We start from the raw sequence: 27,515 nt of genomic DNA, 5'->3' as shown, positions 1-27,515 counted from the left end.
CAGTGTTGCAAGCTGTTCATTTAGATCCCGGATCTTGGCTTCCAAATACGCAACATGCTCACATCTTGTGCAACAGTATGCACCCACGAATGGCTGTTCAATGACCACATCCATGACACAAGATGTACACTGGATGGCATTATCAATCATGGACACATTCTAAATGGGGATTATACTTGATACAAATCAAGTATTTGATGTAAGTAAAAAATAGCAGTAAATAGATATAAGTAGCTCTCATCTGGTGTGCAATATGGAGCACTATCTGCTTGGCACTATTATTTTTACTGATACTGACACTACTGTTTGCCTGTCTGTTCTCTGTGTAGAACTGGTTTTAGCAGGTAGTTACAGTTATGACAATATTATTTCTGAAGCGCAGTGGGAGCACTGTGCCACACACCAGGAACAGCAACAGGGCAGAGAGGTTAGCCACAGAATTGAAGTTAGCAGCAGGATGAAGAGTGTGTTTTGGTTGGGAAAAGGTTGGTGGGTTGCTGGAAAAGTAAGGAACCAAAGGTGTCTGCTCTGCAAACTTTGTGAAGACCATTCGTAGCTGTAAGAAGTCATTATGGTGATCTGGGCCACATGGTAAGGTGAATGACTCCAGTCCGAGAGGATGTCATCTATGAGTCATTGAATATAATTTTACTATAATCACTGATACATTCTGCATTGTACCAGTATATGGCCATTGTATGGTGGCAAAATTTTTTTCTTTGTATAAACACTATGATTAGAATGCACCTTTGCACTAGTAAACAGGTGTTACCCCATCCTACCTCTGTGCTGAATCCCTAGCTATACCTCTGCTCTAAAGTCTTAAATTATAAGCATAAAAGCATTTGCTTGTACTTACCTTATCAATTTCACTAAGTTCCTACACTGCTACTGTCTGTCATTCCTGATCTTCTCTGTAAAATATATGTGACATGCATACAGTGTCACACAACATGATCGTAATGTCTTGCTGCCAGCTGCAGAAATTACGTTTCCGCTATGGTTGTTTCATGTCTTTGACCATGAAATTATATCCACATGGATGAAACAACACCTTGGTGGGTAGTCATTGGCCTTCAAAATACACAATATTATAAACAAAGTATGGGTGGCTTCACATCTGCGTTGGAACTTCCAGCTGGAGGTTTTGCCGTGGATCCAGCTCAAACTACCGGAAGAAAAAGTACTGCTTGCAGCAGCTTTTCTTCCGTCTATGAGCCGGGCAGTTGAGTGGAAACTAAACGGACTCCTTATAGCCAGTGGGTCTGTTTGGCGCTGTTCAGTTCTGTCCTGAGATGGAGCTATTTGGCCGTGGGAATTCCCCCTTGTTGCTCCCCAAACAGAGCAGGAAAGTGGTCAACAAACTCTACACAAGTGGAAGAAGAGGTCACTACACACAAGGAGCCTCTGAGAGCCTTTTATAGGCCAAGGGGGAAACCACTTTTAGGGCCTCAGGTGACAAAACTGTTCATCTAATCACACCACAACTCTAATCATTTGTATATCTGCCTGAGATGAAACTGCATGCCAAATTTTGCATCGAAACGACAACTTCTAGGGGTGCGATTGTTTGCTACTTTTTTTATAAAGTGTATATATAGAGAGAAAATACTATATATTTTGATTTCATGACGAAGAGCAAACTGAGGAGGAAGTAACGTAAGTATCTTAAAGTGTCACTGCAAACACAAATCATCAAGGAGCCTGTTTTTTAGTTCCATGGACCGGGATATCGGTATCGCTAAGTCTAACTTAGGCTTGACAGGACAGTCACAGCTATACCTACTCTATACCTTTCTTAGAGAGCATGATTCAGGAAAGGAGGTTCTGTCTTGTAATCATATTCATTACCATGCTTATTGCAGCAAGTCAGAGTGCATATTACCTAGTAGAAATATTTGCATGGTATGAGTTAATATCTGTAACAAAAAAAATCCCTGGAGCTAAGAATAATTCAACTCTGAGCTTTAATTATAAGGAATTATACTCAAACATTCAATCAGCCTTTTCTGCCCGATGTATATATTTCAGCGCAGAAGTGTGTGGTTTAGATTCTAGGCAAGACTTCCAGCTGGCATCACAATGTCTGATTCAGCATCTCCTTATTCGTACAGTAAACAATGATAACCATCCAAATGAATACATGACAGTATATAGCTGACTCTGTGACACTGGATGTAGTTATTAATGATTCAAATGAGACGCTTTCTAGCTGGAAACCAGTGTGGAGTTAGGATTGCTGACACCAACACTAAGAAGTTACAACCACTTTAGGGCGTTTATCTCTATCCGACTCTTTGAAATTGAAAAATACAATTTTACACAAATAAGGACGTTCTTTTTCCGCTGCCAAGATTATCTCTCCACAATTCTGATGTCCAATGAGCACCAGACCAAGGATTCCTTACCTCAAAATTTCGATGTGAATTGGTATAATTTATGGTACTCCCCCAATCCAACAATTTATGTAGAAAGGTGCTGCATGTGTCACTCATTATCACACTGCATACCCAGTTTACCAGTACGGAGATGAGGATTTTAAGAGCAGCCTTAGGCCGGCTTCACACAACCGGATGTCTATTGCAGACTCCACGATCGGCGTCCATGCAGAGGATTTGTAGCAAATCGCATGCATTCAAAAGGTATGTACTTCACACTCGCGGATACGAATTAGGTATTCCGCTAGCGGAGGAAAAATCGCAGCATGTTCTATTTTGCTCTGGACTCCAGGCGGATGGCCTCCATTGAAGTCAATAGGAGCCATCTGACAAGCAGCGTATACACAATTAACATTGCAAATGGGCTGCGGGTACCCGTTCTTAACCTGTTTAGGACCAGGCACTGTAAATTTACAGCGCCTGGTCCGGGGCTTAAAGCCCAGCTGTATGTAAAATTACAGCAAGGCTTTAAACCCTGGGCGCGACACATGCATTTCCGTGCGGCAGTGCCCGAACTGTCAAAGTCCTGCTCAAATACACTACAGCCACGGGAACTATCGGGACCAATCCTATGTCACTCCACACATGTGAGAACCAATTATGGTGGTCACAGTCACAAATGTTTAATAAATATGTGACAGGCAGCTTCACTCTGCCCCCTTCTCTCCTCAGAGTGCTTAATTTCCGAGGAGAAAGAAGGAGACAGATTGTTACAGCTGCCTGTGAATCAGTTATATAGAAAAAAATATATATTTTATAAAAAATGCATAGTTTCAAAGGGTTAGTGTAGGTAATGTAGAGTATACAGCTTAAGGGAGTTATACGTCATGTAATTTTATATATATACATTGTGGTAATGTCCTCCAGGGGAGGGGCGGCAGCGACATACTGCACTCCAAAACAGTGGGTGAAACTCATGGCAATCTTTATTTCCAAAACACAGCAAACAAGAACAATGTCCCTTTAAAGTCGCAGAGGTACCTCGCAGGGTCCTCAAATCCATACACCAGACAAATGTAGTTTGCACTCTCCAAGTGCTTAGAGGGTTTTCTCTCCTCAGGCTGTCAGGCCTTGACTTCCTGGAGCTGCAGTCTTTTATGCTCCAGTAATAAGCTTAGGGCCTACAGCTGCACTTCCAGAGAATTAGGGTGAAGCTGTGGACTGGAGCGCCACCCCTTCCAGACTAAAAAAGCCTGGGAGGGAGGTATACTCCATCCACAACTTCACCCTTTGCATGTCTACAACATATTATATTATACATAATATATATATACCTATATATAATGGTATAGTGTGCTACAGTAGATTTACTGGATACGTTAGGGCATCTAGGGTCAGTGTACATCCTTGTACGTTAGGGAGTTATACATCATGTAATTTTATTATATAAAAAAATATATATATATTATCGACACATATGATTATGGCCACAATGGGTATATTTCTAAACACAGGAGAAACAGGGGCATCAGTTTTGGGGTGCATGTCCCTGTTTTCATGTGTGCTGTCTGAAAAAAATGACTTTAAAATGACACATTTGTCAAAAAATTCAAAATCATAATTTTTTCCAACTGCTTTGCATAAATTCATTCAAAAACTGTGGGGTCAAAATGCTCACTGTTCCCATAGATGAATGCATAATGTTGTCTAGTTTTCAAAATAGGGTCATTTTCTGGGGGTTTCTCTTGATTTAGCAGCTCAGTGCCTCTACGAGCATGCAATGGGGCCTGAAGGATTCATTCACAAAATTTGTCTTCTGAATGCCCCCCGGTGCTCCTTTCATTTTGGGCACTGTCCTATATTTCTCAGGTTTCATGTCCTCTGCACAAAAAAACAGTTTTTAAAAGGAAACATTTGTGAAAAAAATGAAATTTTAATATTTTGCACATGATTTGCATTAATTTCTGCAAAAAATATGTGGGATAAAAATACCAACAATACCCCTCAATGAATACCTTAATAGAGTCGTATTTCGGGGTGACTATCAGTCTGACACCTATGAGCCTCTGCAAACTTAAGTTGGTGTATAAAAATAAAAAGTACATATGTGATGTACAGCAGCTGAAAATAGGAAAAAACAACACATTTTTAAAATTTTCCGCAAATTTGGAACTTTTAATAAAAATATACAATTCGTATTGAACTTTTACCACCTAAATTAGGTACAACATGTATCGAAAAAACAGTGTCAGAATTACTTGGATATGCAAATCTCGTAAAGAGTTATGCTTTGTTAAAGTAACACATGCCAGATTTCCAAAATTTGGCTTGGTCCTTAAGGCACAAACGGGCTTGGTCCTTAAGGGGTTAACGATGCATTGCTTTTGCATATGGAATGGCAAATTAAGCACCATACACCTCAAAGCACCATACTGTGCCTACAAAATGTCAAAAATACTTGCCAATGTAGTCAGTGCCAGAGGAAACGATTCTGAAGATCTACCTTTCCTCCAAGCCATAAGTTTAAATAGATTATTCGTCAATTGTACCCTGGGTAAACCAGTCTATCCCTGTACATTGCCAACCACTTAATAGGCATTGCATTGCTATCAGTGTACAGGGAATGTAATATTTAGCCCAGTTCTCAGTAACACCTAATAACAGAACACTACTTTCCACGGCCTGCTCCCTCAGCAAGTAAACACTTTCCTTACAGTTACTATGGATAATAATAATTAGAGATGAGCGAACGTACTCGTTTAGGGCAATTACTGGATCGAGCATCGCTTTTTTCGAGTAACTGCCTAATCAGGCGAAAAGATCTGGGGGTGCCGGGGGTGAGCGGGGTGTTGCAGAGGGGAGTGGGGGGGTGAGAGAGAGAGAGCTCCCCCTGTTCCCCACTGCCACCCCCCGCTCCACCACACCGCCCCTGGCGCCCCCCGAATCTTTTCGCCTGAGTAGGCAGTTACTCAAAAAAAGCGATGCTTGATCGAGTAATTGCCCTAAACTAGTACGTTCGCTCATCTCTAATAATAATTTTTATTTGTATAGCGCCAACTTATTCCGCAGCGCTTTAAAGCATGGAGGATAACAAACAATACAACATTTTCATGTGGTATACAGTAGTTTGGAAACAAGCGGGATGGGGGTGATACAGGAGGTACAGAGGCAGGAGATATCTACGATAGGTAAGGTGGAAAATGTGGGGGCCATAGGGAGGGGCATGTTGTGGGGGGTAGGGGATTAGATCCGGAGATTTGGTATACTTCTCTGGAGAGGTGTGTTTTTAAGGCGCGTTTGAAGTTCTGTGCGTCGGGGATTGTCCAGATGTTTTGGGGTAATGTGTTCCAGAGGATTGGTGCTGCTCTAGAGAAGACCTGAAGGTGAGCATGTGAGGTTCGTATTAGAGGGGTGAGTGTGTTAGCGGATCGGTGTGTGCGGGCTGAGTGGTGTATGGACAGGAGGGAAGCGATGTATAGAGACGCAGCGCCATGGAGAGCTCTGTAAGTGAGGGTGATGAGTTTAAATTAAGTTCTGTAATGGATGGGCAGCAACTGGCATACTGCAGAGGCGTCTGAGAAGCGGCTAGATACGAAGGTGAGTCTAGCTATCGCATTTAGTACGGATTGGAGAGGGGAGAGTCTGAAGCGGGGAAGGCCAATTAGCAGAGAGTTGCAGTAGTGAAGTTGGGAATAGATGAGGTCGACAACAAGTGTCTTTAGCGTGTTTGTGGTGAGGAACAGCCAGATTTTAGCAATATTCCTGAGGTGCAAGTGACATGTTCGGGCCAGAGATTGGATGTAGGGGGTGAAGGAGAGGTAAGAATCCAGTGTGACGCCCAAGACAGCGTGCCTGCTGTCTGGGAGTTATAATGGTGCTTGGCAGTTATTATTAGCAACTAAGTCCCTTGGTAGGGTACACAGCTTTGTGATTTCAGTCTCTCTTAATAAGCGTAGAATGTTGGTGGAATGCACAACACGGGCTACAGGATACAAGCAGACGACCGAGTTATAAAATAGAAGTTTTTAATTTCAAACAAATAACTTGAAGAAAACAGTATTACGTACGTTGGTAAACTGTTTTAGAAATTTTGACAGCACCGTTACATAACCCTGACTGTGACTGACTAAGGCCAATAACTGTTATGTTGTGTGTACAAGGAACTAACAATGTTTCACACTTCACATTGGGTAATTAGCGCACACAGTTCATGGATAACAAAATACTCCACGATCTTCAGAACTCTGAGCAAGTTTGTGAAAATGTAAACACTGGTATCCATAAGTTCCAGTCCCGATTGCAGCAGAATCCCAGTCACATTTCTTTGTTGACTATTCAAACTGTTCCCATAGAAAGGTGTTTGTCTAGCTATCCTAACAGCAGACCCTAACTTTCTCTGTTGGTGTGCACAGTATTTGGCTTTTAACCCCTTCATGACATGGCCTATTTTGGCGTTGAGGACCAAGCGATTTTTTGGTATTTTTCCATCTCCATTTTTCAAAAGCCATAAATTTTTTATTTTTCTGTGGACGCGGCCGTATAAGGGCTTTTTTTTTGCGTGGCGAACTGTAGTTTTTATCGGTGCCACTTTTGGGTACATAGACTACATTGTAACATTTTTTTTTTTTTTTTAATGATAGCAGAGAGAGAAAACGCATCAATTCTGCCATAGATTTTTTTTTTTTTTTTTTACACCGTTAATCATGCAGCATAAATGAGACTTTCCATTTTTTCTGCAGAGCGGTACGGTTACAACGATACCAAAATTCTAACATTTTTTTTAGGTTTTCCCACTTTTCTGCAATAAAAACCCTTTTTTTTGGAAATCTTTTTTCTATTCTAAATTGCTGCATTCAAAGTCACGTAACTTTTTTATTTTTTGATGTACAGAGCTCTATGAGGGCTTATTTTTTGCGAGACGAGCTGTAGATTTTATTGGTACCATTTTGGCGTACATACGACTTTTTTGATCACTTTTATTGCGTTTTTAGTGAGGCAAAATGCTGAAGTTTTTTAGCTTTTTTTTAGCGTTTTTTCGGTGCACAGTCAAAAGCATGTGCAACTTATTGTACGCATCGTTACGGACGCGACAATACCAAATATGTGGGGTTTTATTTTTTTTTTACCTTTTTTTTATGCTAATCTGAGAAAAAGCATAAAAAATGGTTTTTTTACTCTTTTTTTTACATTTTTTTAAATTCATTTTTTAAATCTTTCTTTTTTTTACACTGTTTGTGTCCCTCTGAGGGACTTTAATCACTGCCCTGATGATCGCTGTCATAAGGCATGGCAGAGCTACTGCTCTCCCATGCCTTATCGCTCATACAGCGATCTCAGGCATAGGCAATACAGGACGCCAGTGTCTGGCGTCCTGTTGCCATGGTGACAGGCCGGGCTCTCGCGATGACATCGCGAGTTCCGGCCGGAGACACAGAGGGAGCCGCGCTCCCGCTGTGAACTCTTTCCCTGCCGCGATCTACTTAGATCGCGGCAGGGAAGGGGTTAACAGTGGCGGGCGCATCTCCGATGTCCCCCCGCTGCTGCAGCGAGACGCCGGCTGTGACTGACAGCCGGCTCCCGCTGCGGGATAGCGCTGGATCACATATGATCCAGCGCTATCTCCAGGACGTAAGTTTACGCCCTGTTGCGGGAAGTACCCCGCTCCCAGGACGTAAACTTACGCCCTGCAGCGGGAATGGGTTAATGAAGCCAGTCTCATTTACCACCCGTTGCTGATGAAATCTGCCATATTTTTGCTTGGGTCCTGATCGGTGGCTTCCGTTGTGTAGATCCACACTATCTCTTGCCAATCATCGCTCCTCAATCGTGGGGCAAAACTGGGACAGTGACATGATAAAACGATCCCATAGTGCATGGCAGTCATAGAAAGACTCCCTCCCTGCCATTGCCAGTCACAGAGGCATCGGTGAGATAGGTCAATCAACGGAGAGGTCAGTATTCGGCAAAGGGGATGTAAGTGTACTCACTCCCCCGGGACTGTGTAGAGTAAAATCCCTGGGTGGGGGGGATGTGGACTTTAGGGACTGTGACATACCAGTGTTCATAAGGACTAGAGATGAGCGAGCACCAAAATGCTCGGGTGCTCGTTCCTCGGGACGAAAATTTCGCGATGCTCAAGGGTTCGTTTCGAATAACGAACCCCATTGAAGTCAATGGGCGACCCGAGCATTTTTGTATATCGCCGATGCTCGCTAAGGTTTCCATTTGTGAAAATCTGGGCAATTCAAGAAAGTGATGGGAACGACACAGCAACGGATAGGGCAGGCGAGGGGGCTACATGTTGGGCTGCATCTCAAGTTCCCAGGTCCCACTATTAAGCCACAATAGCGGCAAGAGTGGGCCCCCCCCCCCACCTCCCAACAATTTTTACTTCTGAAAAGCCCTCATTAGCAATGCATACCTTAGCTAAGCACCACACTACCTCCAACAAAGCACAATCACTTCCTGCATGACACTCCGCTGCCACTTCTCCTGGGTTACAGGCTGCCCAACCCCCCCGCGCGCACGACCCAGTGTCCACAGCACCCACCAAAGTGTCCCTGCGCAGCCTTCAGCTGCCCTCATGCCACACCACCCTCATGTCTATTTATAAGTGCGTCTGCCATGAGGAGGAACCGCAGGCACACACTGCAGAGGGTTGGCACGGCTAGGCAGCGACCCTTTTTAAAAGGGGTGGGGTGATAGCCCACAATGCTGTACAGAAGCAATGAGAAATCCAATCCTGTGCCACCTCCATCAGGAGCTGCACACGTGGGCATAGCAATGGGGAACCTATGTGCCACACACTATTCATTCTGTCAAGGTGTCTGCATGCCCCAGTCAGACCGGGGTTTTTTATAAATAGTCACAGGCAGGTACAACTCCGCAATGGGAATTCCGTGTGCACCCACAGCATGGGTGGCTCCCTGGAACCCACCAGCTGTACATAAATGTATCCCATTGCAGTGCCCATCACAGCTGAGGTAATGTCATGTTAAATGCAGGTGGGCTTCAGCCCACACTGCATGCCCCAGTCAGACTGGGGTTCTTTAGAAGTGGACACATGCAGTTACAACTCCGTGTGGACCGACAGTATGGGTGGGTGCCAGGAAGCCACCGGCGGTACATAAATATATCCCGTTGCATTGCCCAGCACAGCTGAGGTAATGTCATGTTAAATGCAGGTGGGCTTCGGCCCACACTGCATGCCCCAGTCAGACTGGGGTTGCGCAAGCCTGCTGTAACACTTAGCTGGCTGCGTATTAATTAGGACTACTACCCCCAGCAGAGACGCAGTACACTCAGGACGGTCACAGGCAGCCCAAATAGAATGTTTTTTCCCAAAATTTTTTGGAAAAGCCCACTGCCTATATAGACAGTATATGTCTTTCACCTTTTTCACTGTCCCTGCCTCAGCACTACTGGCCCTATACTATGTAAAATTACTGCAGACTGAGGACGCAATGCTCTGCACGGCCGATATACAAAAAAAAAAATGTGCAACACTGCAAAAAGCAGCCTCAACAGTACTGCACACGGTCAGATGTGGCCCTAAGAAGGACCGTTGGGGTTCTTGAAGCCTAAAATAACTCCTAACACTCTCCCTATAGCAACTCCAGCAATACAGCACTTTCCCTGAACTATGTCAGAATGCATCTGTGGAGAGCCGCGGGAGGGGCCGATTTTTATACTCGGGTGACACCTGATCTCGCCAGCCACTCACTGCAGGGGGGTGGTATAGGGCTTGAACGTCGCAGGGGGAAGTTGTAATGCCTTCCCTGTCTTTCTATTGGCCAGAAAAGTGCGCTAACGTCTCAGAGATGAAAGTGAAAGTAACTCGAACATCGCGTGGTACTCGTCACGAGTAACGAGCATCTCGAACACGCTAATACTCAAACGAGTATCAAGCTCGGACGAGTACGCTCGCTCATCTCTAATAAGGACATATAATAGAAACTCTGATCTAAATAAACCATACAATTAAATAAAACACCAGATGTTATTGCTTTATGAGGTAGGGGCCAAAATTAACACCGAAAGATGGCATAAAATGTGCATTTAAGTGATTCTTTTTCTCTTTAGAAGTGATTTAGTGGCTTGTTGCTATGACTTACATGTAGACTATCACGCTCACGACCAGAGTCAAAGTGGGATTATGCTGATGAAAATGTGTTTCTTGAGCTGTAATCCTTGCTCCTTTAGACACAAAAAGCTGTTAAATGAACCAGACACATAGAAATATCTTAACACTGCTTGTTAAGATATTTCTATGTATACATATTGTTTATGCTAGAAAGCAGGTGACACTTGAGTTAAACTTCTTGTTCCTAAACATTGCTTCCTTTATGAATATGGAAAAATCTATTGACAAGTGGAATTTAAGTATAAAAGGGGCATAATAGACAAGTATGCATACATCTGTCTATATTTATCTGTTTAGTCAGACTGACTCTTAGACACTTTATGGATCGGCCCTGTCCACGTTGTTCTGTTTTGTTCGGCTTCTTTCAGTTCAATCATTAACATGTTGGTGTCGGTTTTGATAGTATCAACCAGCGTGTTCTTTGGCAGACAGGTCTTCTTTCGCCACTGACTACTCCAAGCAGTATTGATGTTTCTAATGAGTTAGCTCCCATTCTATAGCTGAACTATGTTTCGTAATTTTGCTCTCCAATTAAAACTTTGGTTTGATGTGGTTTAGTTTGTTTGTGATCTTGGTGGTCCAAGGAATTCATAGGAGTTTCCTCCAGCACTAAACTTTTAAGCCATCAATCTTCCTTCAGTCCGTTTCCTTCAGTGTCCAACTTTCGCAGCCGTCTGTAGTGATTGGGAAGATGATTGCGTTGACTATCCGGCATTTTATTGCAATGCTTCTCTCTTTGTTTTTCCAGACCTTATCCGTACTTATGTGAAATTATTAAGATGATTGTTACACTTGTCATTCAGGGGTTAATAAAACTCTTAAGTCAGAAACTTTTAAAGCAGCACAGATATGCCGGATAACGGGACGAAACAAAACCATTGGCATGCCCTGCGATGTGCATGTGAATGCTATATGGTGTTCCCACAATTTAACAGAAGCGATGCCTTGTAATTTTTTATTACAAGCGCTTAACATCGCCGTGAAAATCGCACATTGGCCAGCTCGATATCAGGTCAAGTATCTTCGCCTGATATCACGCTTGCCCATGTGAATGTAGCCTAAAGAAGACAAGATTACAACCGTAGAAACACATTTTCATGAAGATAACCCCTTTTTGGATCAAACCCAATGATCATTGCAGGTCTGGCGTCTCTATCCCCTGGTAATCGGCTGTGATGGCAGGGGACGGTACAGCTGACTATAAATTTTCCCTTTGATGAGTAAATAGAAAAGATCAGCTCACCGGTTCCTCCAGTTGTAATAGATTTATTGGTGCACAGACAAGCAGGGCTTGCTCCTGGGCAGTAAATCATCCAAAGGCAATGTGTACCCAGTACTCAACGTATAGAAACTAAATCTTTATTTCACAAGGACAGGTGATAGAAAGTTACCATCCTGTTCTATATTTTGAGCTTTAACCCATTTGTGACGGCCCAGTAGTGTTTTTACGTTCTGCCGTTGCAGGACGTGTATGGAGGGAGAAAGCGCCGCTATCTCTCTCCATACAGTGCACGCGTCAGCTGTACGGCCAATCGCGGCTATTAACCCTTTAAATGCCGCTGTCAATTCTGACAGCAGCATTTAAATCCCCCGAACGATGTTCAGGGGTCCCGTAGGGCCCCTCCCCCGCGGTGAGATCTGGGAGCCGTGCAGGTGTCATGGCAGCCAGGGGCCTTCTAAAAGGCCCCAGGGTTGCCTTAGCAGACTGCCTATCAAGCCATCCCCGGGGGGGGGGGGGGGGGTGGCTTGATGGACTGCCTGTCAAAAAGCAGTATGACGTAATGCTATAGCAATATGTCATACTGCAGAAGTGATCAAAGCATCGCTGGTTGTAGTCCTCTAGGAGGACTAAAAGAAAGTGTAAAGATAAGAGCAAAAAAGTTTTACTAATTATTTTAAAAAACAGTAATAAAAGTTAAAAAAAAACAACCTTTTGCCATATTTGCAATAAAAAAAAATCAAAATATTAAACCAAAAATACGTTTTGGGAATCGCTGCATCTGTAAAAGTCCAGTCTATCAAATTAATGCATTGTTTACCCCGCAAAATAAACGTGGTATGAAAAAAAATAAAATAAAGAACACCAGAAATGCACTTTTTTGGTCACCCTATCTCCAAGAAAAAATGTAATAAAAAGCGGTCAAAAAGTCAATTGTTTGCAAAAATGGTACCAACGGAAACGGCAGGACGTATCGCACAAAATGAGCCCTCACATAACTATGTCGACAGATAAATAAAAAAGTTATTGTGCGCAGAAAATGGACACAACAAATAATTTGAAAAAATTAAATATCTTTAAAAAAGTACAAGTAGTACAGCAAAAAAAAAAACGATAGAAGTTTGGTATCGTAGTAATTGTACTGACCCATAGAATAAAGTTATTGGGTTTTTCAATAGTACCATTGAAAACTACAACTTGTCCCGCAAAAAACAATCTCTCATACAGCGATGTCGATGGCTGAATAAAGGAGTTACGTTTTCTTTAAAGGGAGGAGGAAAAAACGAAAATAGAAAAAAGCAAAAAAAGCTCCGTCACTAAGGGGTTAAGATGCTATGATGAAAAGCTACACGTAGCTAGAAATATAAGGAATTATCAGGATTTAAGCTTCTATCATGTGCCCTTATGACATTAAAAAAAATCAGTTTCTATACATTGAGTGCTGGATACACATTTTGTTTGGATTATACATTTTCCCTGCAGCTTCTGATCATGAATACATGGCAGCCTATGAAATGTATAGATGAGCTGGCCCAGCAAAGTAGAGCCATTCATACAGTATAGACCTCCTTTCTGGCTCACTGTTCCATTTAAAGTGACAGTGCTATTTCCGAAAGACAACAAGCAAACCTTTATTCTAATTCCAGACAAACCCATAGAATTAAAAATGCAGTCACTTTAAAGCCCTCAGATCTTCGACAGATAAGTGCATGTGCAAATGTGTTTTGCTACGGAGCGTATTTGTGCATGAACAAGTCCAAAGTCTTTTTTTTTGCAGTTCAAACTCCGTGCTATTGGCGAAAAAAAAAAAGGTGCCTATAATTTCTCACGCATAAGAATGTTGCAAGAGTTACGCGCTCATGAGAACAAAACCATTAAAATCAATGTCTTTGCTTTGTCACTTTTTGTGGGCATGATTTTCACAACTGCAGAACTTTCCACAAACATGGTTTTCTGTTTAAGCCCTAAGGGCTTATTCAGATGACCCTATATCAGCCGGGTTTTTACACCTGGCCGATATACGGTTTCCCTCTCTGCAGGGGGAGGAGGCTGGAAGAGTCGAGAGCAGTGCACTGAGCTTCCACCCCCTCTCTGCCCCTCACCACTATTTGCAAGGGGAGGGGTGGGGCTAAGTTCTGTGACTTAGCCCCGCCCCCATCTCACCCCCTTCCATTGCAAATAGTGCTGAGGGGCGGAGAGGGAGTGGGAGCTCAGTGCACTTCTCCCGGCTCTTCCAGCATCCACCCCCTGCAGAGAGGGACACCGCATATCGGCCGGGCATGAAAACCTGGCCGATATATGGTCATCTGAATAAGGCCTAAAAGTGGGGATTTGCTTTAACCCTTTCCAATCCACTGTCGGACCTTGTTCGACATTGAGATTTCCCTGCCTAGCTCCTTTGTCGGGCGAGGTTTGACACAAGTTTTTAACAGTATGCAGAAGAGAGCTCCGACATGAAAGTGTGCATAGTGTTACACATGCATAGTGTAATATACATATATAATGTACATCTATATAATACGTATATTATAATATATACATAATATACATATGTAATATACATAGTAAGGTCGCTCTGACATGACCGAATTTGCATTGAGGAATCTATAATCATCCCCCTCACGGACGATCCGCGGTATTCCGCACACATTAAAAGAATAGAACATTCATATATCCACCCAGATGAGCAGATAGCGATTGCAATTTAAAGAAGAGGAATTGAATTTGCAGCATGTCCAATTTTTGTGCGGTGTCCGCACTGATGGCTTCCATTGAAGTCAATGGTAGCTGTCCAACCCCTGGCCCATCCGCAATTGACATTGCGGATAGGTCGCGGGTACCCCACGTCATTGCCTAGCGACAGCGTGGGAAAAGCAAAGATTTAAATAAAAAATATGTGTACTGTGCATATCTGACGGCAAACTGCCGTGGTCATCCGCAATACAAAAAAGAACAGGCAAACGAGGTCACCGGCCGGGGAAAGAGACGGATTCCGCTGCGGGCTCCCGCATGTGTAATCTAACCTGTCTGTGTATGACCGGCTTAACTCAAATGTAATTTTTTTAAAAATTGATAATATATCATCATGACGGGTTTTTTTATGTGTTTCTGTTGAGTAATTCCAAGGAAACCACCATGCGCTTTCCCAGCCAAAATAAATAAGAGTTGGGGAGCGTGCAGGTGGCTGGGACATTGAATTGGAAAGGGTTAATATGATATTGAGATATTGATAAAGCGGCCCCTAACAATCCATAGCAATTTGCCGCTCAGGATACTGGGAAAGATGAGTTCAATCTTCTAATCTCACTCCACCTCCCTTGCATCTGCCCAGTCTTTTGATGTACAAGAGCCTAGGGAATCCTGTTCCACTGGCAATACAATTAGCCATTAACACAGAAGTGCTAAATGACCCCCCCACCAAGATTGGCCTAGCCCAATATGAAATATATTTTCAGAATGAGACAGCCCAGTCAAATATAATGTATCCACACACATTGAACACCCCAAAATGGCATATCTTCATACCTGGGCCTATTGCACGTATCAAGCTTAGTATCAATGGATTGGTAAATTCCTGATATTAAATATGACAGTTATATCTTCCCCATTAGAGCGCCTCCTGTGGAAATATGGCCGAAATACTAAATTTCGGTCTCCTACAGATTTTCCTTGCATTTACTTAACCCGCCTTGATGACGTCAGGAAAAGGCCAACGGGGGTGTGGTTCTGCGGAGGCCTTAAAACTGAGTGAGTTCTTTATCCAAATGGTCAATCCACGGAGATATGCTGCGGCATATGGACTGTCCCTTTGTTTCTGGGTCTGCACCAATCAGAACATTGATCTGAGCTTCTAGTCTGCATGCATGCAAAAGCCTGGGAAAGCTGGGTACAGATCCACCTGTATTCTAAGGTCTACACGCTTGCAATACTGCTAGAGTGATCGATCGATCAAGGCCGTGACGGTTGGTAGCGGCAAGTGAGCTCAAAATAGTTGATCCGTGAGTAATCAGAGGCAGAGATGGTAGATAGGTATCGTCTCCTCCCGTTACGTGACAGTAAAGTGTTTATTTTCTAAGTCTGTCATACAAAATATCAAAAAATGAAATTATGTATTTATCATGAGTTTTTATGTTCAATATTAGTTATTTCAGCAGCAATTAGTTTTTAGAATATATGTTATGAGATCCATTGTTTGAATGAAGCGGTTATTTTATTGGGGTACTTTATGAACTGTTGGCTCAGACTCAATGCAATGAAGCCCCATTAATGTGCCATAAATGTAAGTGAACAGCTTGACAGCTATCTACACTAAACATATTTCCCACTACAATAACATGATGGGATCTGTGGCTAATGCCACCCACGATCCCGTTTTGATGTTTTTAGTTTGTCTAATGCAAATCAGCATGGATTAAAATAAATTCAGCTTGGTTTCAAAGTGATATGTCAGCCTTCCTGGCATTGGGGGAAATTCAATTCCATGATAATGCTTGTAGTGTATTTACCAGATGGGAATTTAGAATCGGCCTCTTAAGCTCACCGCAGGCTCCGCACATCTCTGACCATCTGCTTTTTTCAGATCATTCACCAAAACTTTGCTTTTCCTATCCTTTCTGGAATTGAACATTGATGTGCAGATTGTCATGCTAACCGCCATAGTCCTGCTAACTGGAGCTACAGATCTCATTCTATTATGGGGAGGTTTCTTTCTGAATAGTCACCCTTTGCAGCAAAAGCATTCTTATACAGCTCATCTATGCTACTATTTGGTGGAATAGACTTGTACAGCAGTGCAGACTCCAGAATATGTACAGTAAGGCACTTCTTTTGTTACCATATGGAGCCTCCATGAGGCACTGTACTCTTACCTAGAGGTGAAACTTCTGTACTCAATGTCAAAAAAATCCACTCCCAAAAAGGAGTTGTCAAACTCGAATGAAACTTTATATGTGCGATTGGAACATAGAAGTGATTGCAATACAGAGCAAAAAGACAGTTTATTGCGGAAAACTGATCCTTGAAGGAAAGCTCTAGTACCCTGTTGTACCATCTCTAGGATGGATACAAGATGAGATACAGGAGGGCATGCAGGCTCTAGTACTGTGCTGTACCACCTCTAGGATGGATACAAGATGTGATATGGCGGGCATGGAGGCTCTAGCACCATGTTGTACCACCTCTAGCTTGGATACAAAATGTGATACAGGAGGGCATGCAGGCTCTAGTACTGTGCTGTACCACTTCTAGGATGGATACAAGATGTGATACAGGTGGGGATTCAGGCTCTAGTACCCTGTTGTACCACCCCTAGCTTGGATATAAGAGGTGATATGGCGGGCATGGAGGCTCTAGTACCATGTTGTACCACCTCTAGCTGGGATACAAAATGTGATACAGGTGGGCATGGAGGCTCTAATACCCTGTTGTACTGCCTCTAGCTTGGATACAAGATGTGATATAGGGAGCCTGCAAGCTCTAGTACTCTGTTGTACCCCTTCTAGCTTGGATACAAGATGTGATACAGAGGGTCATGGAGGCTGTAGTGCCCATGGATACAAGATGTTACACGGAGGGGAATACAGGCTCTAGTACCCTGCTGTACTGCCTCTAGGTTGGATACAAGATGTGGTACGGATGGGCATAGAGGCTCTAGTCTCCTGTTGCACAGCCTCTGGGAGCATGGAAGCTCTAGTACCCTGTTGTACCACCTCAAGCTTGGATACAAGATGTGATACAAAAGGGCATGGAGGCTCCAATACCCTTTTGTACAACTTCTAGCATGGATACAAGATGTGATACAGGCAGGCATGGAGGCTCTAGTACCCTGCTGTACCGCTTCTAGCTTGGATACTAGATGTGATACGGGTGGGCATGGAGGCTCTAGTACCTAGGTGTATATTTCTTTTCCATTTAAGTTCACAATAGCTGCGCTTTTGTGCTCACATAAAATCCTGCTGGCAATGCGTCATGCTGTCATCATTGACGAAATCTCCTGTAATCACCCATAAATATTCAACATGCGCGGCGTGACGCAATCCTGCAGTGTTTTTGGTACTTTGTGGGTTCGGGAGAGAGCAGCTGAGGTTGAAGACATGTCTTCTGATGACAACGATGCTCTTTTGTCTTGGTAGCTGTTGGGCAGATTTTGGCAGGCACGTGAGATGGCGGAGGATATTCCGAAAAGGAGGAGGTTCGGGGCTCATTCTCTAAGGTCCCATAGTGGCAGCCTGTGATCTATGAAATTTATAAGCAATTCTATTTCCACTCGATGGAGGAGGCTTCAATAAGGAGATTCTCTTAAGCTCTCCAAAATGCCTGTTGTGTCTTCCCTGCAATTAGCTGCAAACTTTATAATGCCCTGACAGGTGGCTACATATGTTCCTTCATAGTTTTTGCGCGTTTCCCCTCCTAAGGGGCCTTTGATGCGCAATTCCGCACAAAAACAAAGCATGTCGTGTATTTTCTCTCCCACTGGAAATGTGCGTGAAAAAACGAGCAATGTGAGGGAACCTATTGAAGTCAATGGATTCTATTGTATGCAGTTTCTGCGACTGCAATGCCAATGCAATGCAATTTTCTTAAAGGAGTGTAAGGTGTAATGGATGATTTCGCCACATTATTTTGCCCTCACAGCATCTCTGTGAGCCATTTTTATTTACTCACCGTGAACAAATTGTACTTTCGATTTATTTTTTTGGCTTCATATTAGAAGCAAACAAAGTTTTTAACCGCACAGACAACCATCTAACCAATAGTTTACTAAGTAGACCCGTGTGAAGCGGGGTAATTCTGCTAGTATTCTATATTAGGGCGCCCACCCACTGGCGTTTGCGATTTTCGTGTGTGAAAAACGCCGCGTTTTCGCTGCGTTTTTCGCGGCGTTTTCTGCCGCGTTTTCGCGGCTTTTCCATTAATTTCCATTGACTTTCATGGGTGCATTAGGAGAAAAATAAGGACACATATGCAACTGACAGTTCCTATGTTAAAAAAACGCAACGCAACGCAAAAAAAAACGCCAGTGGACAGGAGTACATTCAATTCTAATTGCTCTTGAGAAAAAACGCAAAACGCAAAGAAAAAAAAATCGCCAGTGGGTGGGCGCCCTAAAAGGGAGTTTATTACATTTCTAAGAACATTGCTTCACTTATCTTGTTGCTAATAAGTCCCAGTCTGTATTATAGTCTAGAACTGCCTTCACAAAATTTTACTACCATTCCTTGCTTTCTCAATGTCTGCACAGATTCTGTCCTGGGCGTTAATACTAGAGGGCTCAGTCGGACTACCGCTTTTTTAAACGCCTGCTAGGTGCGTTTGCAATTCGCATCTATTAGAACCAATGCTTTTTAATGAAAGCCGTCAAATGTATATTTTAACATGCAAATAAAATTCGCACCTGTAAAAAATAGGGCCAAACGCACCTAAACGCACACACGCACCTAAAATTCGTACATAAAGTGCGGTGCCATTGCTATTCCCTGCTACGGCTGTGACAGCTACAGCACGTGATTCCTTACATGTGAAACCCCTTGGTGCTGTCACATCCAGGGGTTTTACCTTGTGGTCAATGGGGCCATCGGCAACAGCGCCGACCCCATTGAGAACATACAGAGAAGATTGCGATCCCCTGTCACAGCTGTGACAGCTGTGGAAGAGGATTTCTTCATCTCCACAGGGAATCCCCTCATCACTCAACTCTGTGACAGCACTGTCACAGTGTCCAGTGACAAGGGGAATCCCAGCGGGGATGAAGAATTCCCCTGTCACAGCTGTGGCACAGGAGCACGATGTTCTCTCATTGCTTTTTTAATGGGGCTGGCGCTTCTGCAGCCCCATTAAAAGCAATTGGAGGATGGCAAGCCCTGCAGGGATTTTCAGAGAAGAGCTTTAACCCTTTCCTATCCAATTTGTATCCTGGTTTTCCTAGGGTGCTTACTCTTTTTCTGCCATTATACAAAGGCACTATCTACTGGCTAAAGCCAGTACTGCATGAAGTGACACGTTGGATAGGCTCCGACAGCAAAGAGGCTGGCCATATACAGTAAGAGAACCCCAACGGACGTCTTCCAACATCGAAGCTGTACAGCCTTAAATAATAATGTCTTCACAGGTCAGACTGTGGATTGGAGAGGGTTAAATATAAACCCTTCCCTGGGGCGTGGCCAAGCAGCCGACCTGACCGGCCGCATGTAAGAGGGGCTCCTGCCTAAACTGACCAAATAACAATCCTGCAGTAATCCTGAGGACTCCCAACCCCGACAGAGCAGCACCGGAGGAGAGGGGGAAGAGACCGGACCCTGAGGTACTTACCCCTGGTGAGCGGAGGACAGCGAAACCGGAGCTAGCGGTGAGCCTGGGGAGCGGGGGGCGCCGCCGTTACGGAGCGTGTGTCACCAGCCGACCGGCGGGCTCTGGACCAGGAGCTGCACACAGCGGAAGGTGAGAAGCGGAGTGCCTGAACCGCCGGCGGGACTGCGGAGTGCTGCGACAACTACCCGACACCGCTGCCAGAAGACCCTGAGGGTGAGCGCGGGAAGCTGCGGCCGCCATCTTGCTGAGAGGATCCTTGTCTGGTGAGCGACTCCTCGAGCCTGCCGCCCCCCTCTGCCGATACAGAGAGGAGAAAAGTCGAGCGCTGGGTGAGGTGTCCGTGGCGCCGGCAGCCATAGCAACGCCGGCGGCGGACTCGTAGCGCCGCGGCTGACACGGCCGCCATCCGGAGCACGGGGCAGACGGGCCCAATAGTGGAAGGCCGCACAAGGAGGCCGCATAGCGGGAGGAAAAGGGCGGGGGCGACCGGCGGCGCCGCGGGGCACTGAGGCGCTTATAAAGTGTCCCCCGGCAGCAGGGATCCGGAAGGAGACCACGGGGAGCCGCAGCTACCGCCACCATCTTGTGGGGCAGGCCCTATCAATAATAACCCGGACCCGACGAGCCTCTACTGAGATAAAGAGGGGAGCGGGCGCCGGGCAAAACAGCCCAAACAGCACAGACAGCCCTACACTTACCAAGGCCGACAAACCCAGTACCTGGTGGATTGGGCAGGCGAGCCTGGCGGCGAGAGGCCAGGAGAAAAGACCACACAGAGATCCCCTACCTGAAGGTGACAAGCAACACCAGCAGCAATAACCAGTTAAGTGTGCCAGGGGAGAAGGGGGAGAAAAGGAGCAGCAGTTATTATACCTTATATAAACAAGCCCCTAGAGAGTGGGACCCCCCCTCCCCCACAATACCCAGAGAAAAGACCAAAGAAATAGCCCCAGAGTACCCCCAAACCAAGGACGTAAGACCTGCAAGAGACCAATATTGCTGATAACAGAGAATAAAGCAGACGCCACGTGCGTAAGCTCTGCACCGAGTATACGGGTGAATCCAGCACTATAAAATACAGGCAGCAACCGAATACGCCACTAAATACCTCTGACAAAGCAGCATGGGGCCTACTAGGCAGAACGCTACAGCTGATAAATTAAAGGCATTTGCCAGAAATGAAAATCGCAGAGATGCAAGCTCCGACTCCGCGCAGCCGGCCCCGGGGGGCTCAACCCCTCCGACAAAGAACGCTAATCCAAACCCAACAGAAGGGACAGTCCAAACCCTACAACAACTGTCCGACCAGCTGCTGACAGCAATCCAGACATCCACGACTACTCTCACCAGTAAAATTGATGAAGTTAAGATGGATGTCAGTCTCCTCAGACAAGACCTTCAGAACTTAAGAGAAAGAGTCACAGCTACGGAAGATAGAATATCTACGCTGGACGACACTGTGCCCCCAATGTCAGCCGCAATAAGAGATCTTACGCAGAAGGCCGACTATTGGAGACAGAAAGCGGACGACCTTGAAAATCGCTCACGACGCAATAATTTGCGCATAGTCGGCCTGCCAGAAAGAACTGAAGGACAGAGACCGGAAGAATTCTTAGAGAAATGGCTCCGCGAACTTCTCCCTAACGCAGAACTATCGCAAGTCTTTGTCATCGAACGGGCGCACCGTGTGCCAATGAAGCCACCCATACCCGGCGCTCCGCCCAGACCGCTTCTGGCAAAGCTACTCAACTCCCGTGACAGGGACAACATCCTGCAAGCTGCCAGAAAGGGAGGACCCCTACGCCATGATAATGCCACAATCTCCATCTTTCCGGACTTCTCGGCGGACCTCCAGAAGCAAAGGGCCTCGTTCTTTAATATTAAAAGGCAACTTAGAGATCTGCAGCTTCCGTATTCTATGATGTACCCAGCGCGGCTGCGAGTGATTGACGGAGACCGCACCCGATTCTTCTCTTCACCATCCGAGGCAGAAGAATGGTTGATCGCCAGACGAAGACCAGAGAGACTGTAATGTATATCAAACCCTAACCATTATTTTTGCCCTCCTCTAGATGACGAGACTTTCATACCATATACAAAGGGCCCAACAGGGCCGCCTAACCGTGCTGGGGGCTGCTGACCTGGGGGGGGGGGGAACACCCCCTCCCCCCAGAGTGCCCCGGGCAATGGCTACCTCATGCTCGCCTCCCTCCTTCCCCTCCCCCCCCTAACTATTAATCCCCCCCCCCCCTTTTTCTTTCTTATTATTTTTTCCCCTCTTCCGCCTTCTTTTCTCTTCCTCCCCCCCCCCCCATCCTCCCCCACCCCTCCCCTCCCCCCCTCCCCCCCCCCAGATTCTCCTGTTCCATCCCGCCTCTCCGGAAGGGAGTCCACCTAACTAAAAACATAAGGCATGGTCGGTTCACACCACTGTACCAATAACCAAACAGAACCACAAGTATAGCGACGATAGAGCTATGCTAAGTTGGTTACCCCGAGTTAAAGTTAGCCACGAATACTAAAGCAACGAGGATATAGCCAGTATTCAAAACCTGTTTAGTTATAAGTTGTTGTAAGAGTTGTAAGTCGGTAGTACGCTACCATAATGTTTACAGAGTATATGCATCAGATGTTCAATGTTTCTCCTATAAATGTACTGAAGTGTGATTGCATGGCGGATGGGAGAGATGTGGCGGGGCGTGATGGGGGGTCTCCCAGCGGTCAAAACGACATAAACAATCTCATCCGGACCCAATTTAACCATCTTCGCCAATGGCTGAGATAACTTTTGTGTCCTGGAACGTCAGAGGCATGGGATCCCCCAGGAAGCGAGTCATGATAAACTCCTTAATACGCTCCTGGCGACCACATGTGCTGTGCCTACAGGAGACCCACCTCACGCCCGAAACCTCTAAATGCCTGCTAAAGCCATGGGTTCAGTGGTCAGCGCACTCACACCATACATCGTACTCCAGGGGGGTGTCTCTATTGATAGAGAGGTCCATCAGATGGGAGGTAGAACAGTTAAAAAGAGACTCAGAGGGTAGGTACATCTTTGTAAGAGCCAAAATAAACAATGAACCATATGTACTCCTATGTTACTATAACCCACCAACAACGTCAACAGCCCTGCTGGCAGAAGGCATGCAATTTGCCTCATTCACACCAGATGTAACGACTATATGTATGGGGGACATGAATATGGTCATGGACCCACACCTGGACAGATTCGGGGGGGGTGCTCGGGGGGCGGGAGACGGGGGCCCGACCCGATTGGCCTCTGTGATCTCTGTGGCAGGATGGCTGGATTTGTGGCGAATATTCCACCCCCACCAACAGGAGTTTTCTTGCCATGCAGCCCATAATCATGCATTGAGCCGCATAGACTATATATTTGGATCCCCCTTGTTATTTACCAAAATAGAGTCCATAGAATTTCTCCCAAGAGGGGTCTCGGACCACTCACCGCTCTGCATGGTCCTCAAAAAACCAGGCCCTCCTGCAATTAGGAATCAGTGGATACACCCGTTCTGGCTCTCACTGCTTGGCCCAAATGACCGAATAACAGACCAAATTCAGATATACTACGAGGCGCACGAGGAGAGCCGGGATAGGACGCTGGTGTGGGAAGCCTTTAAGCCATACCTTAGAGGATGTTTTAAGTCCTCAATCACTTTCATTAAAAGAACCGCAGCTAAAGAGGAGGAACAGTTAGCGCAACAATGCCAACAACTAGAAAAAGAATTCATAGCCCGTCCCTCAAATGATAAAAGAGATAAATGGCTACAGGTAGGTAGAGAGTATCTGATGCATCTAAAAGAGAAGGCTCAGAGGAGGCTGTTTTTCACCCGCCAGTCCTTTTTCGAGCTAGGTAATCAGTCTAGTAAACTGCTAGCATATATGGCTCGACAGGAGACTACTTCTCCGGCTATACTAAGGGTCAAATCAACCGAGGACACAGTACTCACAGACCCCCAAGATATATTGGGAAGGTTTCAACAATTCTACCAAGACCTATACCAATCCCAGATTAATTATACTCCAGCAGAACTAGAGAACTACCTAGCCAGCATAGCATTCCCAATAATACAAGAAGCACATAGATCCCTATTAGATGGCCCCATTACAGTGGAAGATATACAGGAGGCAATGGAGGGCATGGCAAAAAATAAGACCCCGGGTACAGATGGCATACCAGTGGAAGTTTATCTTCAGTACAGAGAGGAAATAACACCACAACTACTCTCATTATATGAGGATATATTTGAGAAAGGACGTCTTCCAGAGTCGATGCTAGAGGCTAACATAGTCCTCATACTAAAACCTGAAAAGAACCCGGAGGAGTGTGGGTCGTATAGACCTATCTCCCTCTTAAATACAGACTATAAAATCCTCGCCAAGGTAATGGCTCTCAGGCTGAACCAAGCAATTAAGGATATTGTACACCCGGACCAATCCGGATTTATTCCGGGAATGTCTACGTCCGATAATATCAGAAGAACGCAGGTAATTACGCAGGTGGGACGGAGGTGGAGAAAAGGATGGGCCCTGGCCTCACTGGATGCCGCCAAGGCATTTGACTCAGTGGAGTGGCCATATTTGATGGAAGTTCTGCGGAAATTTGGGTTCGGGGAGCCGTTCATCAGGTGGGTCTCCATCTTATATACTGCACCGACGGCGAGAGTAATGGCAAACGGCATGGTCTCCACCTCCTTCCCACTCCACAGGGGAACCCGACAGGGTTGCCCACTTTCCCCCCTTCTATTTGCGATTGCTATAGAACCCCTAGCACTAAAAATTCGGCAACACGCATTATACAGGGGAATCCAGATCGGTCCCAGAGAAGACAAGATAGGATTGTATGCGGACGATATAATACTCTACATGTCGGAACCCCAGAACACCCTGCCCCTGGCCGTCTCCCAGATAGACGTATTCGGGAATTTCTCAGGTCTACGTATCAACTGGCAGAAGTCTACCCTTATGCCGCTGAGAGAGGAGGACTGGGGGGTGGGAGAGGTATACCATAACCTGCAAATTGTCCCCCAATTCAAATACCTGGGAGTTTACATTACCAGGGACCACACCCAAAGTTTTAATCTAAACATTGCACCCCTAATAACAACCCTGCAACTAAAATTAAAAGCTTGGAGCTCTCTGCCACTATCTGTAGCAGGGAGAATAAATCTTATTAAAATGATAATTCTCCCCAAATACCTATACCGACTAGAGCATGCAGAAATAACTGTACCACAAAAATTCTTTAAAACCACCAACTCATTAATAACATCGTTCGTGTGGGGAAAGGCTAGAGCCAAACTCCGTATGGAAACTCTACAGAGGCCTAAAGAGCTAGCGGGGATGGCGCTGCCGGACTTCAAAATATACTACCTGGCAGGGCAGGTCCGATATATACGCCACTGGTTGTCGGGCGCCCCTCTCCCGAACTCCGAGCACCACTTGATGTGCTTCCTCTCGGAGGCATCCCTTTGGATCATTTTGGAAAAACCAGGGCTGTTGACGAAACCAATGCTACCCATCCACAGGCTCGCGATAAGTGTGTGGAGGACATGTAGGAAACTGACGGGGCAGGAGGACACCCCCCTGGAAACCCCCCTATGGAACAATAGAGCGTTGCCGCATTTGTTGAACCTCCCAGACAAACAATTTTGGCTAAATCTGGGAATCACTACATTGGAACACCTATACATTAACGGAACACTAGTCTCCTTTGAGCAATTGCAGCAGATATACCAGGTACCTAGAACAGGATTTTTTAGATATCTGCAACTCAGACATGCATTGACTGCGCAATTCCCAGAACCCAGAAGACCCTTCTCCACATATCCATTAATAGGCATACTGCGCACACAGGGCCCTAGGGGCTTAATCTCAAAGCTATATACACACTTGTTATACTCTAAGATCCCTGGTACACAAATGGTGGTAATGGAGAAATGGAGGGAACTTATACCAACACTGACTGATGAGGACTGGGAGACCGCAATGGCCACCTACACCAGGGTCTCGCCAGCCGCGAACAATAAGCTGACTCAGTTATATATCTTACATCAGTGTTATCTAACACCAACTAGACTCCATAAAATGAACAGATCAGTGTCCAGTCAGTGTCACCGATGCAGCGCTACAAGCGCAAACTTCAACCACCTAATATGGGGATGTCCAAGGGTATACACGTATTGGGAAGAGGTCACAGAGTTCCTGACCCAACTGACGGGAATACCAGTACCGCTGGATCCAGCAATGTGTCTGCTAGGGATCATAGATGAGGAGCAATGGCAACATTATGATAAAATATTCCTCACTAAAGCATTATTTTATGCCCGCAAAGTCATAGCGCTGAGATGGATGGACAGGCGCCCTCCGACAGCTACAAAATGGCAGAGTATTATCAATACCATCCTACCATACGAGAAAATAGTCTATAAAAACAGGAAACACCCTGAAAAGTTCGACAAGGTGTGGGGGACTTGGTGCGGGACAACAAGCACAAACCTCACGCAAGAAATGTTCCAAAATTTACTAAGACAGAGTACACCCAGATTTGGCAGGTAAAATGAGCAATAATGCTACGAATATTACAGATGTATGTACTGAGAAAGGCTGAGTAATTGTAGAAGAAATGTAACACACTTGAGTGCTGAATACTGTTACCAAAGAATTCTCTGTTGCATGTAAAGTTTAATCACTTGTTAGTGTATGTAAATGCACACTGTTTGAGAAATTGCTTATTCATGTGATGTAAAATACATGCTGTTCAATAAAAACGAGTTTAAAAAAAAATATAAACCCTTCCCTAAAAATCATCCTTAGCTGTAGAAAAAAAAAAAAGTGAACTCACCTAGAAGTGCTGACCGGCTCCTCGCTTCGTCACCGGCAGTGTTTTTCTGTCTTCTAGTGGTCGGGGATTGACTGAGCACAGGGACCAATCACAGGCAGCGCTCAGCTGTCATTTAATGGCTGATCTCCACCTTCCTCCTGCAGAGATGACACCAGGAACATGTGACCCTTGCAGCCAATCACTGGCTTACTTCAGCAGGTGATTAGCTGCAGCAGTTATATCTGCCTTTGTTGGGACGTCATCACTGCCGCAGCAGGGACCAGGCAGCAGTGGAACGGGAACATTGTAGGATTGGATGAATATGAGTTGTATTTCTTTCCAAAGAATTTGGGGTGGCTGAGTAGCCTTTTTAGGAGAGAGTTTTGTTAGTAAAGCTCCAGTATAACTTGTCATTTATATTTATAAACCTATGCTCATTCTAGGCTAACTAGTCATGTGGGTGGTCCTACTCAATGATGGACCGCTATCGCTGTATGCACACTCAAGGCTGTCTCACATCTACTCAGCTCCTGTTGCTCTATAACATATTGTCAACAGATTTTACTGCATTTTTAATGTGACAGGTTCATTTTAAGGTCTATGGACTATAAGTAGATTGGTAAAAGT

General features: G+C 45.1%; 1 protein-coding gene across 1 annotated transcript in view; it reads left to right on the top strand.

The window, feature by feature from the left end:
• The window catches only part of SYT6 (synaptotagmin 6), a 474,646-nt gene that overhangs the window by 395,952 nt on the left and 51,179 nt on the right, over positions 1–27,515 (top strand). The gene's annotated exons all lie outside the window — the stretch shown is intronic.

The sequence above is a fragment of the Eleutherodactylus coqui genome, chromosome 4, assembly GCF_035609145.1.
Source record: "Eleutherodactylus coqui strain aEleCoq1 chromosome 4, aEleCoq1.hap1, whole genome shotgun sequence".
In the NCBI taxonomy this organism is placed as follows: Eukaryota; Metazoa; Chordata; class Amphibia; order Anura; family Eleutherodactylidae; genus Eleutherodactylus; species Eleutherodactylus coqui.
The sequence above is the reverse complement of the archived record's forward strand: the minus strand, read 5'-3'. Positions and strand labels throughout refer to the sequence as shown.